Genomic DNA, 17,057 nt, shown 5'->3' with positions numbered 1-17,057 from the left:
GGGATAACTTATATAATTAAGGGTTTGCATGATTAGTCTTTCATACTAGTGGTGAGTATTTCCCCTTGCCTTCCTAAAGCATTATTTATTGTATAAATAACTAATGTTGTTTTCTTCTTTGCTGGTGGCAAAAATGTTCAAGATTTGAAGAACTGCTGTATATAGATTTACATGAAATACTTTGTTTTTAACCCAAAGTCCTTACGTCATAGGCTAACGTGCCATCAGCAGGATTTGTATGACAAAAGGTGCATTAATCTGGTTCAGAATGATACATATAATTATGATGTAAATATGCAATGTTTATAGGCAGCAGAAATTACAAGAAGACAGACTTTTAAAGATTATGCTTTATAATATTGTTTGTCAAAATAATGCCAATAGACAGAAAACCTCTGAAAAATAACTTTATTATCCTAAATATAGTTGCATTATGCTAGAAGTATCTCATTTCATTTTAGTCAATCAGTATTCTCCATACACACAAAAAAAAACCCATTGTTTTCTGAAAATCTCATTGTTTAGTAATGACAATACTATGATTGCAGAAAGTAAAATTTACTACTCATAAAGCTTAAATAAATTTTAATTATATATTAGTCATTCTTTAAGAAATAGGTAACCAGGTCATTTAGTTGTAAGTGCTTCAGGTATTACCAGCAATTAGAAAGTTCATATATGTGAACAAGTTTATATGAAATGTACCAGTATGAAAATCTAGGTTTCTTTTAGCATTTAAGTGCTATAGATTTTGCAGTTAGTAAGAACTATAGGTAAGGTGACAGTAAAAGGAGTTTATGTGCATATACTACATACTTATATGTAGCTCTGTAAAATCTTTAATATATATAACAGATGTGTGATTTTTTTGGTCTCAAATGTGTTTGTATATAAGATTTTACTGAATGTGTTGGTATACTTGTGAAGTGTAAAACTGCACTGGATGTGTATACACTGAACATGTTTTGTGACCCTTGTGTATATATAAAATCTCTCTCACACACGCACACACACACACTGGTAAATCAATTGACATTTTAAAGTACACACACAAAATTTTGTTCTGAAGGTTTGTTAATATACAGTCAATCAATTCTGATTGCCCAGTCGCCAGTAAACAAAACTTGAGTTCCTCTGTCTATTAACTGATAACATATGAAACGTTCAAGTATGCAAATACTGTGCACAATGGGGCGTTTATCATTATCTGGGAGTGCTATTAAATAAATACAGAATGATCATTATTAAATCATTCTTCAGTTTCATTACCAGCAACAACCACCTGCTAATGAAAGCCCTGCTGGAAGAAATGTGTATACAATCATTACTCCAAGTCACGTTAGACTGATAAATGAAAGGTTAGATGGGACATGGCCCTAGCAACCAGATTTCTTCTCCAAGCAAGAGGCAGCATCTTACAGTGTTATCAGTGTTATGGACAGTGATGCACCTGCTAGCTTTCAGGGAGCATCACAAGTGTTGTTTCTGTGAGCGAGGACTCTCACTAAGCCTATTTTACTCAATCTGTGAAGCAGAAGAGCTGCCTTCCACACAGGAGGGCTGTGGCTATTGCAGTGAATACTGCATTCAGAAGCAGTGGCAGGAGAAAACAGCGATGGGTGAAGTTACCGGCACATAAAACACCAGGATGCTTACTATTCTCAATTGTTGATGATGTATTTGAACAGGAATAGGGAAACTGACTCCCATTTTGCTGAAATAGAATTGAGATGCAGAGGGAAATAACAGCTAAGAAGAGCAAAATCAGTTTTATGCTAATAGCTAAGTTGTAATAGAAAAAAAATACATTTAATGCTGTCTAGGGAACACGATGGAATTTAAAAGAACAGATTCCATTGCAGACTAACAGCATGCCTGATTGCACTTGACTTGAATCACTGTGAAGCAGCTTCATGTTGTGTTGTACCATTTTATGGCTGAATGAAGAATTGGAGAATAGGAATGGGGTTATGTAAAGTATTTCTGCATAAAAGGAAAATATTATAGAGCTATTATGTATTTTTTTTATTTTTAAGAAGAATTTAATCCAGGTATGTACTCTTTCTACTATAGCACTCAGTAAGCATATATTTTATGTATTTCCTTTGTTTCTCCTCCTCATTTTCATTCTCAGTGTACCTCCCACTGTTCTAGCTAATGTAATGCATTGATTGGTAATGGCTTTTTTTTCTAATGCTAAAATGTTGGTGATGCTATCAAAGCTTGCAGACTTTGAGTCAACACTTTATTAAAATGCTTTCACTTGCAATGTTATGATGGTGCTAAGTTCACGCGGCAAGATCAGTGAAATACCTTTGACAGAAAATAGATGTTCAGGAGGCGCCTCAGTTCTTTAACTCTGATTTAATTTTAAACAGAGTTAGAGCATTTTAAAGACAATGTTGACAAACAATTTAAAAAACAAAATGGGATGACTGAGAGATCTGAATCAATAGCCAAGATGTGGTATGTTTTGATTGTATTGTTCAATACTTTTTCTAGTTCATGATAGGATTAGCAATAAATCGAGCTTTACAGATGCTTATGCATTTCTGGGTCTTGATTAATCTTTCAAGATGAACACCCTGCAGCTTTGCTCTGAAGGGACAGCTTTGCTTAGAATGTAAGCTTGATTCTGTTTCACAACTATGCTCATATGTATAAGAATGCTATCTTCTTCCCCCAAACCCCATAGCCTAACAAAGAGTAACCATTTCATACCCTTGCGGATGTCACTGCAGATTCAGTAAGAAGGCATCTTTAAACAATAAGATGGTATAGTATTTACCACCTTCAATTTCCAGAGATTTGCACTTACTTAGTGTTTTTACTGTAAAAGGGTGCCTGTTTTTTATTTTGTATAAGGGAAGAGAAAGTTATTTGAAGCTCAGCTAGATGCTAGAGTGTTCATTGACCCTTCCTTCTACTTTCTTTGAAGTATTTAGACTGAGCTCCCATGTTACTTTTGGGTGAACAATAATTTTTTTTCCCACTGATGAGACTGAATATATTATTTGGAGTTCAGACCAAATGCAAATCCATGTGTCTTTAAAATGAGGGGACTAATACTTGCTTTTGATGGGCATGTCTGGTAAAATATATCTGAAACACAAGCATTTAAACCTCATAGAACAGTAATGTCCATTTGCTTTTTCAGCTCTGACATCTTTCAAAACATTCAGTCGGCTGCTTAATTTGCCTCCTGGCAATTTTTAAAGTAACATTTCTTCATAACACTTTGTGATACAAAGGGTTAATGTCAGTTTCAGATTCTTAATAATGACATTACCTCTTAGATTTCAGTAGTTCTTGTGCCTCGAAAGCTTTTTTTGGCAAATAGTATTTGACTGTGTGGTAACGTGTAAAACCCCTATCCTAATTATAAAGTTTAACCATAATTCAGAATGAATGATGAATATGAATGGCAGATGTTTGTATTCTGAATTTTGCTGTCAGTGCTGATATAAACTAAATATAGTCACCCTTTTTAGTATGTTATGCCTTTTATTTACTAAATGGTACAGTATCTGAGTAATAGAAGTTAAGAATACTGATAAATATGAAAGTTCTAAAATTAGTTCTGATTCTTGCAATGTAAACAGTCCATATACAAGTAAATATGTCTAGAAAAAAATACCACTCTGTCTAAAAGTTGTAAGGAACGTGTATTATAGTTAGCCTAGATAAAATGTGCAACCTCTTCATACTGCTTGTTTTACACTGAAAAGCATGTCATGAAAACCAATGTCGTTAACCTTCACTTGCAGAGATTTCATATCGACGCAAACCTGAGTTTAAAAAAAAACCTTGCACAGCAAACCATTTAATTTTCTATTTTCTTTTTGCTCATAGCTGGAGGTATATGTACCCATGTATGTGTTTTCTTCTTGACTATGTCTCTGATCCTGCAGTTAAGTCATAATGCTTTGCTGATATCATTGGGGTCTTGCTGTGAAAATGCTGTGACATCACATATGTAATGCTGGGACTTTTGGAGCAGAAACAAGGAGAAGGGAATGACTGCGACTTTAAAACATCATTTATAATTAACAAAAGTGTCGATGAACTCTGAATATTGCAAGGAACTTGGTTGATTTAAGTGAAATATATTTTAAATCTGTTCTTAAAAGTTTGTATTTATAAAGTAGTCCTGGATATAAGGCTATGACGTACTTTACTTTGCCTCTTGCGAGCACTATGGCAAACTGGATATTTTTGAACTATAACAAATCTCTCTGAAGCATAAAAATTCTTTGGCACCTAATCACATTTTTTAAAGACTCTACCATATTCCCCACAGAATTCATTAAAGGTGGGGTTCTGAAGTAACATGATTATTTTTGGATAGAAAATTAAAGTAAATGTGTATAAGGCTATTGATTGGTTTAACTCTCCAGTAAATGGAATCAAAAGTAAGTTTACTGTAATTTCAAAATAATACTGTAGGTATTTTGTGAATTATTACAGGAATGTGGGGAAAATGTTTTTGTTTTTAATTTTGGAGCTGTGATAAAGCTGGCTTCCTCACTGGTCTGGGGAATTATCAGCTACAACATATTAGTGTTTAGCTCTTGGTTCTGGGCTCCATTTGTTCTCCAAATAACTACAGACTCACAAAAGGAAAACAAATACATCCAACTGGGGCTTCCTGCCCAGACACAACTCCCAGGTCCTGCCACTTGGAGTCTTCCTCACTCAGGGACCAATGCAGGAGACTCTCCCTTCCTGCAGCTTCCCTCTGCAGTCTCCCCTTGACCAAACCACTTGCTGGCTCTTATAATCACATACTCCCTTTCCAGCTGGGTCTGATAATTGAGCAGGGCTGAGTGGCCCCAGGACTCTGGCCTGTAAAGTGGAAAACCACCCTGTTATGGGGCCAAATCCTGATGTGTGCTTAACACCTCCAATTCTCATTGACATCTAGGAGAGTTGCAGATGCTTAGCAAGGCTTAGATTTGGCTTCTAGAGTATGTGTATGTATGTATGCAGAACACATGATGCTGTGTTGTAACATAACTGTTCTCTCGGCATGAGTTAGAGTGTGATCGTGGCATTTTCTCAAGGGGCAATGCTCCAAGTGAATGTTACAGGCCAACTTAATTAAGAGCCATAATACCAACCCCACAGCATCTTGTATTCTATATGTTCCACACGTTTAACAGAACTACTATTTTAGAAGTGTTTAGGGAATATTTAACATATATGGACTATTTTTGTATCACTCCACCTGTAAACAGGTTCCCTTAGTCTGTTTCACAGTCACGGGATAAAAGGGAGAGAGTGTGAATATAACAAATATATCTTAAAACCTCTACAAATTACCTAAAATGAATTTTTTCATAGGATATCCAATCTTAGATCTGTCGCTGGTCCAGGTCTGAATATTGCCTATCCTGAGGCTTGGGCCAAGGTAATTCTGAGGCTGAAACTTAGGGGAAAAGAATGCATTTAGGGGAAAAGAATGGGGATTATTGGTTGTTGCGTAATGTGAAAAAATAGCTGCTATTTAAACCTGCTCAAGGGTTTGGAGTGTTGGAATAAGTCTCAGAGATATAGTTTAGTGGTCAGAATGGAAGTAAGGCAGTGAGAAGTCCATGATAAATGAAATATTTTTAGATGTGCTTTCAGTTTATTACATAGCTTTCCTCTCTAAATATGGGCTATATGCAATTTAATGTCAATTTATTACTTACGTATTATGGGCCTGGTACTGAATTCCTTATGTGAGAGAACTCCTACAGAAGACAATGGGAGTTTGCTAAAATAAGAATTGTCAAGATTCGGCCATAAATATGATGATGTGTTGATAGTCTATTAATTTGATCAATAAGAATACAAATAAATGTGTATTCTTTTATTGTAACATTGCACAAAACAATGAAGAATTTTATACACTCACAATTTAGTCTATACATTAAAAATCCACTACCTACAGCAAAGTGGTAAACTTTAATTTGAATTATACTAAGTTATTACGTATAGTTATTAATATAGCTTATAATGATTTTTTCTTTAAGTAGAAACTTTCTTTTCTCTAAATATTTCTAATGCGTGGGATTTTACATAGGAATAGTCTTTTTTTAAAAAGATCCATGCTAAATCTTACTAGCTTTTGATAAGACGTGAATGTTATCTAAAATAGGTGTATGTATAATAATGCATAATAATAAAAGACCAAACATACTTTACGGCTGATATTAGTTTTTCCTTCACCATTGTGCATGGTGATTGTTTGACTTTTTTCCCCCTGCTGTTTAGGTTTATGTTAGGGATAACTGAAATGTGATGAGGCCCAGTCAGACACAAATAGGAATTTTTTAAGCTAGTTTAATACAGTAATATGGTCAACCATCACATAACACTGAAGCTATATGCCAACCAACTCCTGTTCATTTAAAAATCTTGTGTACGTTTACAATATTCGGATGGAGTATATTAAGCCGCTTAGTAATGAGTAAGGCAAAATGGATATTATTAAAATTAGAAACCTACTATAAGGTATCTTATACATAAGGAAGAAATTTAAATATAGTTCCATCATATCCCTTAAGGCATGTATTCTGATCTGTAGCCTTAGTTAAGATCACTGCTCCAGTGCTCTGAGGACTAACTATGATTTTTCTAGTTTTTCCATATTGGACAATTATTTCTGTGGAGAAAAATACAGGAGATATGCCTGCATCCTTAACAATTTAGTCTTGGTTATTCATCCACATTTGTGGACCACTTACTACAATCATAATTAGGGGGGTTGTATAACTTGTGTTCATTGACAAATACACATACTGTAGTGAAGTAACACAAAAAAGTAGGAAAAATAGAGTAGTGCTGCACAACTGAAGAGTATTGCAAAAGAAAATGTTTATAAAACTCAGATATTATCTTTACAGCAACCTATCATGAAAATATACCAGCCCTCCAAACCGAAAATGAAATTTTATTCCCAGTTCCAAATAATTACTCAGATTGCTGGGAAATTATAATTATAGAAGGCCTCTCTGTAGATAGTTTGAAAAATATATTACTATATACTGTTAAGTAGTTCAAATGAAACAGCTATTGACTCTCAGAACCACTTGATGTAGTCACTAATCCACAGTGTTCAGTGATATATTATATGGCCAAATTCTGATCGAAGCCACACTGGTGTAAATAAAGTTAAAGTCAATAGAGTTACGTCAGTACTTTAGTCACTCCACTTTATTATCCGTTATTGGGTTACTTTAGTGTAACTGAGTTCAAAATCTAGCCCATAGCTTATAAAGTATATAAATGCCAAGTTGCTAAGTGTCTTGCAATATAGCTCTGCTGTGTGCTCTGTCAATTAGTTTGCATAACCTACTTGAAAAGCATACAGTCAAATAGATGGTACAGCATAAGTTAGGTGACAGTCATCTGATTCTTTTCCTTCTTTGATCTAATCTGTCTTTTAGTTAACTAGGTCAGCCATTTTGACACTTATCTGTTTTGCTTGTTCTGCCACCTATCATCAAACTTTAGAACATTAGCAGAGAGACCGTCTCTTTAAGACACACAGGATGCAAACCATGAAGGGCTTTATAGGTTAAAAATAAGCAGCTTGAATTGAATGAGTTGGAAGCGAGTTCATGCAGTAGTGCACTGATGTGCTGGTAATATGCTGCATATGAGAAGGACTGCTGAATAAGTGGACAGCCCCATTCTGCATTATGGCTGAAGTTTCCATGTGATCTTTATGGATAGTGGCCACAGCTTCCTAGGCAAATGCAGATGGGGAAAAGGCACTCATGGCTGCTACTGCTATATGAGCATAAAGAAAAGTAAGCACCTCTAGTTGGCAAATGTTAGTAATAAAAGGATAGTATGCTCCTTCAGTTGAAGATTCAGATGTGTCTAGCATCATTTCTGTTCCATCCCTACTGAGCTGCAACCTGCCAGCTCTCATTCAAGCCTCATTCTTGTCTTGATACTGTGGGCAAGTTTACACTATTGTGCTACATCAGCACAGCTGCACCAATGCAGTTGTGCCGCTGTAGCGCGTCTGGTGAAGACACTTACGTCGACAGGAAAATGCTTTCCCATCAGCATAATTACTCCATCTCTGCGAGAAGCGTACGCTGTGTCATCGCAAGAGCGTCTCCTGCCAACACAGCGCCAGTGTGGACAGCGCGAAACTTGTGTCGCTTGGTGGGGGAGCTTTTTCATACCCCTGAGCTACGTAAATTAGATCTACTTAGGGCTTGGCTACACTTGCAAGTTAGAGTGCCTTAAAGCAGCCCCAGGGGCCCTAACTCCCGATGTGTCCATGCTGGCAAGTTACGTAGAACGCCTGGACTCTGCAGCTAGAGCGCTCTGTAATCCACCTCCACAAGAAGCAGAAAACTTGCTGCGCCCCAACTGAAATGCCCAGCATCGGTGTGAACGAGGTGTTGCATTACTGTGCTGTGATTGGCCCCTGGAAATGTCCCATAATCCCCTGAAGCCAAGTGGCCACTCTTCTCATTGTTTTGAAATCGGCCGCAGGAATGCGGATATGCCCTTTCAAAGCTCCGTTGCTGACAGCTGGCATGCTTATCTGCTCCGGGACAAAGCAAGCCATTAGTGTGGAATGCTGCTGTTGTGAGTGTGTGTGGTGGGGGAGGAGGGTCTTCTGCTGTCTGAACTTACAAGACAGCATGCTAACACACTGTCTCTCCCCCCACATATACACAACACGCTCCCTGTCACACTCCACATCCCCCACCCCCATTTGAAAAGCACATTGCAGCCACTTGCACACTGGGATAGCTACCACAATTCACTGCTCTTTGTGGTGTTGCAAGCACTGCTAACGAGGCCATGCCAGTGCACTTGCAGCTGACAGTGTAAACACATGGCAGTGTTTTCCCTGCTGCGGTCTCCGAAGGCTGGTTTAACTCCCAGCGCTCTACATCTGCAAGTGTAGCCATGCCCTTAAGTGGTAGTGTAGACCTGCACTGAGAGAGCTGCACAAGATCTGTAACATCTGGGTTCGGTAAAGCTGTGACTAGAGTTCAATGTCATAGTCATGATGATAGCACTGGAAGCCAAAGAATCTCTCTATCCCCACTAATGGCCTCCTGTGTGAATTGAGCAGAAAGGGTGACAGAGCCCTGCAGTTCCCCACACAGGAAAATCCCCAGGCAGATAGTTGTCCAACAGAGAAAAAGAGCCACTCTAGTGTAGTTCTGTCTTTCTTTGCCAGAGTCTGTAGCAAGGTCAACTATACAGTTTATGCAATATTACACTAAAATGCATTTATGTAACAATCTTTACAAGCAGGTCATGGAGCACTTCATAATGCAACACATAATTATCATTATTTAAGAACAGTAAAAAGCAGCAGCAAAGTATTTCTTCAAATCAAATTCATTTGAATGAGGCCTTGTCCACAGAGAGTTTTGTTAATTAAATTATACCAGTGTAGTGAAACTAGCAAAACCAGCTAGTATGGAAACAGTTATACCAATGTATCTTTTGCTGGTTCCCCTGACCAGCATATGATAGACTAATAAAAGCATATTTTACTGTCCTAACTGTCTACACTAGAAAGAAAAGGAGGACTTGTGGCACCTTAGAGACTAACCAATTTATCAGAGCATGAGCTGTAGCTCACGAAAGCTCATGCTCAAATAAATGGGTTAGTCTCTAAGGTGCCACAAGTCCTCCTTTTCTTTTTGCGAATACAGACTAACACGGCTGCTACTCTGAAACCTGTCTACACTAGGAGGTTTACCAGCCTAGCTATATTAGTTTAAAAAAATCACACCCCTAATGGACATAGCTAGGCTAGTAAAACTGAGTTATAGACCAGACTTTAGTTGATGGAGGCAGTGTACTCTAGTGGCAGTCACTCCCCTCTCTGTGCTTTAGTGTCCACAGCTTATAGATTCCAAGGCCAGAAGGGGCTAGTCTGGCCACCCAGACAATCCAGGCCATAGAACTTCCCCACAATAATTCCTAGAGCGGATCTTTGACTCTGTTTTGGTATCTTGATTTAAAAATTCTCAGCGATGGAGAATCCACCACGACCCTTGGGAAATTGGGCCAATGGTTAATGACACTCAATGTTACACTGAAGTGTCCATTATTTAATATTTGCTCCCTGTGTAGATAGTAATCAAGTCACCCCATAACCTTCTCTTTGTTAAAATTACAGTCTATTTATTAAGCTGTGTGAATTGGGTGTGATTCTATCCTAGCCCCACACAGGGCTGCTGGGAAGTATAGTGAATCTATCTGTGAAGTGCTCTGAGCATCTCAAATAGAAGGTGTTTATGTAAGTGCAAAATAATAAAGATTTAGGGTTTCATCATGCCTTTAGGGCACAGTCCTATGTTGGCAGTGGTGCAGAGCTGCATTGCTTTGGGGAACACTATGGGCATTCTGCCTCTCCTATAGCTTCCTGGTGTCTGTAGCCCACAAACTGCTACCTCTCGTTTTAAGGTGGGGAGGAGGGAGGAATGACTGTGTGGCAGATTGAAAGGGAGAGCAGCGCCATGGATCTGCCTATTCCATGCCCCTCAGTCCTTTGGGAGCAATGTGCTTCCCCAACTTGGCCATTGCATGGAGGAAGGTGCTTCTCATTCCCTTTATTTTCACTGCAGGCTCAAGAAATGGACAGCAATGATCTACCCCTTAGTTTTAAATATCTAAATGGACTGTGCATTTTTAATGCTATAAGAAATTAAGTTTGACAAAAAGCATAATTGCAAAAACTTCAAGTTCCCCTGGTCTCAGTTTTGTAACAAGGGGAAATTAAATATCAAACCACTTTTTGGTTTTATGAGAAGCTGACATGTAAACCTATAACTACAAAAGACTGCATAGGTACTTTGAGCCATAACTATTATAGGTCTGATTCTGCTTCCACTGAAATTAATGAAAGTTTTGTTATTGTACTATATACATATAAAAATAGCATCTTAATACAAACTTTTATAGGCACATAATGTGAAGCTGGTAGCAATGTGTTAGCACAGTAGCTGCCTGTAAGGATATGAGCTGATGTAGTTTGAAAATAATAGGATTCAGAATGTCATGAAATAGTGAAGGAATTAAAACAGTTAAGCCTTGGAAAACCAAGACATTTGCCTGCTATACCAAGCCCTTCTGGTGGAACATTCTCAGCTTGGCAATACTTTGCCAGTGATACAACCATATTCTAGTCTAGTGACATATACAAGCTACCTATTCACCAATAAGTGCAGTGTTAGTATAACACTAGGGCCACATTCAGCCTGGGTTACTCTAACTGGGGCAGTGGGAGAGGCTGCATAGGGTTCTCCTGTTTTGGTTCCCTCTCCTTCACTTCTGCAGAGGAGAATATAACAGATTTTTCTCCTCCCCTTTCCTTGGCCATCCCAAACTTCCCAGCACAAAACCCAATACTTGGGCTGTGCATTTGACTTAAAATAGTTAAAGCCAACTAATATTTATTTGGATCCAATTTCATACCATGGTGAGATGTATAACTTAGTGTCTTGTAAACCATCTTTTTATTTTATTTTACACCAACTTGGCATGATGTTTCAATGGAAGACTCAAATCTGGACAGACAGATCAGTGAATGAGAACTCTGATCACTGAGAACTCATTTATTCCTATATCCTTCCCCCAAAGTGTGCTGCCCTACCTACATCCTTCTGACTGAACCTAGCAATAGCTTACTGATTAAAAAATAAGAGATATGAACTCGATCTCTGCAAAAAAAAAAAAATGAAATGGATCAGACCCAAAGAAACCATCACCATTCTATGTGGATAAACATGATTTAAACAAAAGCAGTGCTTGATACTGGAACAATAACCTGTAATAGGTGACCAGATGTCCTGATTTTATAGGGACAGTCCCGACATTTGGGGCTTTTTCTTATATAGGCTCCTATTACCTCCCACCCCCGTCCTGATTTTTCACACTTGCTGTCTGGCCACCCTAACCTGTAAGTATATGATAAATGCTGCTGAGATCCAAAGAAACTAATGTGAGAGAACCTATGTCAGCTCCAATTAGCAAATCTCTGTACATCTAACAATGCAGCTTTTAAATTGCTTGGGTGTTTTCTACAACCTGACGTGAAATAAATCAACTTGAGCTAGACGAGTTTGCAATTCTGTATAAACAAAGTTCTCAAGGATCTTTGATAAAAAGCATAAATTAAGCATTGGATGGAAGTTAGACATATCGTTGGCTGTCAAGGAAGGAGTTACTAAAGCTTGTTTTAAAATGGATGATAATATTCCAGATTCCAATGATAGATTCATTATTCCTTGAAGTTTTGTAGCCTGAGCTGGTAAAAGTGCCCTTAGTAGCCAAATAGGAATTGGATGTAATGCATATGTTGGTGTTAACCCTATATTCCATCATAGATCTCTGACACTCACATCTGATTAAAGATCGTTGGTTAAAGGAGAAGACTAAAAACGCCATGAGTGGAGTATGCAGAGGAGTCAGTCAGTTCACAATCAGCTCTGAGGGCTTGTTCATAAAATGATTATAAACATCCACTGAAGAAGCTAAGAGGTTATTAATTGATCTCCCTACCTTTACAAACACGTCTGTTAAGAAGGGCTTCAGGATGATTCCTTCCTCTGGTAGTGACATGTGAGAATTAGACTGCCTTTGCTTTAAGGAGAACTTTGTGATATTCCAGCTGTTGCCATTTGCACTCCTCGAGAAGTGCACGCGTTCTCATTGAGCATCCTGTAGCTTCCAAGGATTGCCCACTTTTAATACCCTTGGTTCAGAGCCTAGGAGAATAAAAAGTCAACATAGCTACACTCATTTACACCAATTGAAAATCTGGCCCATATTTTAGAAAGATGCCATCTTGTGTAAAATAACATGCAGCTGCCACTGAGGAGGAAGATGAGTGTTGTCGATTCCTAATCTATCTGCACTTGGGCCAAATCCTGACATGGCTGTAGCTGGGAGAGGAAACAAGGCTGCTGTGCATCTTCTGCTCCAGGGCTGCTGCCAGCCAGAGTTCTGTTAGTCAGGCCTGGGCACCATGCAGGGCAGTTTGCTGCTTCAGTGTATACTACTAGCTAGTGTGCTCATGACTGCAACACAAGCAGTAGCTGGTTGGACAGTAGATGGGGCATATCCCCTAACTAGAAAACCAAGCCCTAAGGTGCATGGACTGCATTGTGCTCTCTGCAGTGCCCTGCTGCTTGCACAGAACGATGAGATTCCCTAGACTCCTCTTCTCCTCTCCCCTTGCACACAGTCATGGGGCAGGTGGTAACCATTCATATGCACTGTATGTGTACAAGCTTTCTTACCTCCTTTTTGTGCCAAAGGATTTTTTTCTAAATCTTCAGAAAGATTTAGAAATTGAAATGAAATTATCTCAAACTGTCAATTTAAAAACGCATGCATTCAGAGGCTAGTAACACACTGTGTGTTGATGATATTAGAAAATACAGGAATGGGTGCCCCAGGAACAAACAAGTCAAAAATCCAGAGGTGTTCTATCCTTTCCATTCTAACTATCCCCCCGTCTCTGTCAGTAGCTAATGCTGAAACCTTCAGATGAAGGGAAGAGGGACAAAGAAAAGTGCACCTGATTGTGTACAATACAATTTAGAGAAAATGTCTTCCTAACCCCAGCTGGTGATCAGCTTCAGCCCTGAAGTCTGAGGATTGATTGTCCTAGTAGCTAATTTTTACCCTAACAGCATGGGCTATTTTTGTTCATATAGGGGTCTTACTCCTTTTTTTGAGTATTGTATTGTGCAATGTGTTTCAGAGGTGAGTGATACCTGTATACAAAGAGTACTTCTTTATAACAGTTTAAAATGTATTGACTCCTATTCTTGTATTATGGAATAGAAGCTCTTATATACCATTGAATATTTTATACTTCTATCGTATTTCCTCTTGCTCTTCTCCCTTTTAGACCAAATGGCTCTCATTTGTAGCCCCGTGGCACCACACTAGTAAATCAAATGGCATCTTTGGCCCCACACTTGCAGCCCTTTTCTGAACCTAGTCTAATTCTTCTGTGTCTTAAACATAAGACAATATTTTGGATAAGACTGTTCCATCAATTTTCATGGTGATGATCTGACATTTTCCATATTACTCTTTAGGCTGGCTGTACTAAGAATGATAAAATCAGACAGCTTAAAATCTTAGGCTTGTGGGTACATCCTGTCCTCTGCTGCACTAGGGTAGGTAGGAGTGAGGGACGGAAGATGATACAGAAAGACTCTTCTGCTGAGCAGAGGCAGAGAGGACACTTCCATAGGGCACAGGAGAATCCAGATCCAGCACTACCTGCACACTACGCTCTAAAGATCTGAGAGCTAGGAGGATTGTCTAGTCTTCCAACCAGCCAAGTGTGCATGCCACAGTCAGAGAAGCTGTGAAGTACTTCCCCAGCATGTGATCCTAGTCTGCCTGATAGAATCCTTCCCTGGCCTAGAGAAAGAACTAAACAGCATTTTTGTTCCCTCTTACTGCACTAGCCAGGGGAGGGTTTGGTCCTTAATCACTTTTTTGATTGCTGCTGCACATTAAACAGATGACTTAATTAAACTGTCCAGAGTATTCAGAGGGAATGCAGACAGGACCAAAAATTATTTCATCTAATTTTCAAGAATCAATTCAGGGCTAACCCAACCCAAGTTTGTGTATAAATATTGCTTATTCTTTTATCTACAAAATATGACTCCAAGACTACAAGGTGTTACTAATGTGAGTAGTCCTATTGGCTTCAATGACCCTACTCGGGTAAGTTAGCCTTGCCAAATCAGGCATATAAATAATAGAACTATAAATGTTGAAATGTAACAGTTCTATGTGTTTTCAGTATTTTTACCCATTAAAGCCCAACAAGAGTAATAGCAACATTTTTTAAAGTCCCATAGCAATTCCCAGTCCACCAATTGGAAAAGGATGAAAATTCTCCCCTGAATCCTCTTTGATGGCCCTTCTGGAAGTATTTCTACTTCCTCTGCAAACAAAAATGTCTCTACATTATTTTTCCTCTGCAATTTTAAGTATCTCACAAAACTGGCAATCAGTGTCCCTAAGGTATATGAATGGATTTCAGTTTACCACCTATAAATTACTGGCTATAAACTAAGAAATAATGACTTTTTAAAAATAAAATTGAATCCTTGGCTAAGTACAGGTCTACCTCCTGTTGGTCTGATTCTCCAAACACATACACATGGGTAACTTTATTTACAGGAATATTTCCACTAACTTCAGCTGAACATATTTAAACCCACTTGTAAGTGTTTTGGGGAAAGAAGCCCAATATTTGTAAAATCAAAAACTTGGTGGATGTAGCAAGAGTTCTGTGTAATTCTTCTTTTAGACACATTTTGATGATGAAGTTGGCGACGGGGGTAGGGGCGGGGGGAGATTTCTAACTACCATCAGACTACACAAAAGCTGGCAACAGCCAAAAGTGCTCACCATCAATGCAATGTATCCAGTTTGCCAACTTTACCTTAATTGTCTGTTAATTGCCATTGTAGTATTACTCGTTAGACAATTAGAATAGTTTTAACAGTGTACACCAAATGGAGCCCTGGAGTAAGCAGTTACAGCCCACATTGATGTCAATGAATTTTACCCATTTATACCAGGTATGTTTAGCCCAGTGTCTTCTGAAGCTTCTGATCCAAGGAAAGAATATCTTTCCTTAAAAACTCCTGTTTGAATGTAAACCACATTTTGACGGGGCAGATTCTGGATAGCCCTTACATGGCTGTACAGTGGTATTGTAGAGGGATAAAGGGCTTTCACCCTTATTCCTCCTTGTGTGACTTATTTATGGGCCAAGCAGAATTGTGCCCCTGCTGTCCAGGGAGCTCCAGAGCTTTCCCATTCCTATTGGACCCTCGACACCCCACAGTGGGTGGGGAGACGACAATGACAGGGCTTTGACACTACTGTGCACTGATCCAGTGAAGCTGAGTAAGCTGCATCTTCCAGAGGGCTATGGCAATGGGTACACTGCCTCTGCAAACATAGAATGCTCTTGGAACTCCTATTTCCCCAAGGAAGAATAGCCGTCATTGCTCCCTAGGGAGCAGTGTAATGCCGCATTGCCCTGTATTAAGGTTTGTGGCTAAATGGCACAGTCTAGCCCTTTGCCTTATGGAAAATATAGGCAACAACTGTGCAAATGACACTTGCTCAACATTTCTTACTTGAACTTACTGATTAAAGAGTTCTCTAACTAAGCCAGTCTAATCAAAGCGAAGAGGCTATTTGCAGTGGTATAACTCCATTCTTCTCCAATGGAGGTTCTCCTGATCAGGCAACTATGCAATTTGATGAGTAAAGTGAATTCAGTCTTCTAAAGTAAACACTGAGCCCCTTAAAGAAATATTTTTGACACATAGGGATGACTAATTAACTTAAAAACCCTAAATAAAATTCAATAAATACAAGCATTTTGTTGTTGGTAATTGCATTTAGGTCCTGATCCAGCTCCCAAGGAAGCTAACTGAAAGGTTCCATTGACTTCAATAGGAGTTGGATCAGGCATTTAAAAAGCCAAAATATTGAGACATTAAACAGATATATATATTAATACGTGATACAAATTGTAATGCATGACATATCTCAGTGTTTCTCAGTCGGCTCTGAGATCTCCCTGAGAAAATTTAGGAAGGCAGCAGGCTGGTCCCTGATATCAAAAAGGTTGAGAAACACTGAAATCTGGTTTGAATGGGCATTTATTCTAAAATTGAAAGTTTGAAATAGTTTCTTTTAATTGATCTACAATTCAACATTCTGATGTATATTCTACACTTTGTAGAATATTTATATCGGCACATTGGTCCCTCTAAGTGTCTTACTGTATTTCTGAAAATGAAAACTAATCAGATTAACTGATATCATACCAATGGAATGCTAAGGATGAAGCATTTAAAGTATTGCAATATTCTCACTTTTCCAATGAGAAATATAGCAGTGAAGATATCGTTTAATAATCTTGAACCTACTATTTAATAATTGTCATTAAAAATCTGTAGATCCACACAGCAAGAATGCTGTTTAATATGGCATTGCTGGCACTACAATTAAATATATTA

General features: G+C 38.4%; 1 protein-coding gene across 4 annotated transcripts in view; it reads left to right on the top strand.

The window, feature by feature from the left end:
- The first annotated feature begins 1,346 nt into the window (after positions 1-1,346).
- The window catches only part of UNC13C (unc-13 homolog C), a 427,801-nt gene continuing 412,090 nt past the window's right edge, over positions 1,347-17,057 (top strand). For all 4 annotated transcript variants that reach the window (XM_073303829.1, XM_073303827.1, XM_073303826.1 and 1 more), the window contains exon 1: positions 1,347-2,051. The gene's annotated coding sequence lies outside the window, so the exon portion shown is untranslated. The remainder of the gene's footprint in view (positions 2,052-17,057) is intronic.

This window comes from Lepidochelys kempii, chromosome 10, assembly GCF_965140265.1.
Source record: "Lepidochelys kempii isolate rLepKem1 chromosome 10, rLepKem1.hap2, whole genome shotgun sequence".
NCBI lineage: Eukaryota > Metazoa > Chordata > Testudines > Cheloniidae > Lepidochelys > Lepidochelys kempii.
This window is presented reverse-complemented; position numbering and strand designations above follow the sequence as displayed.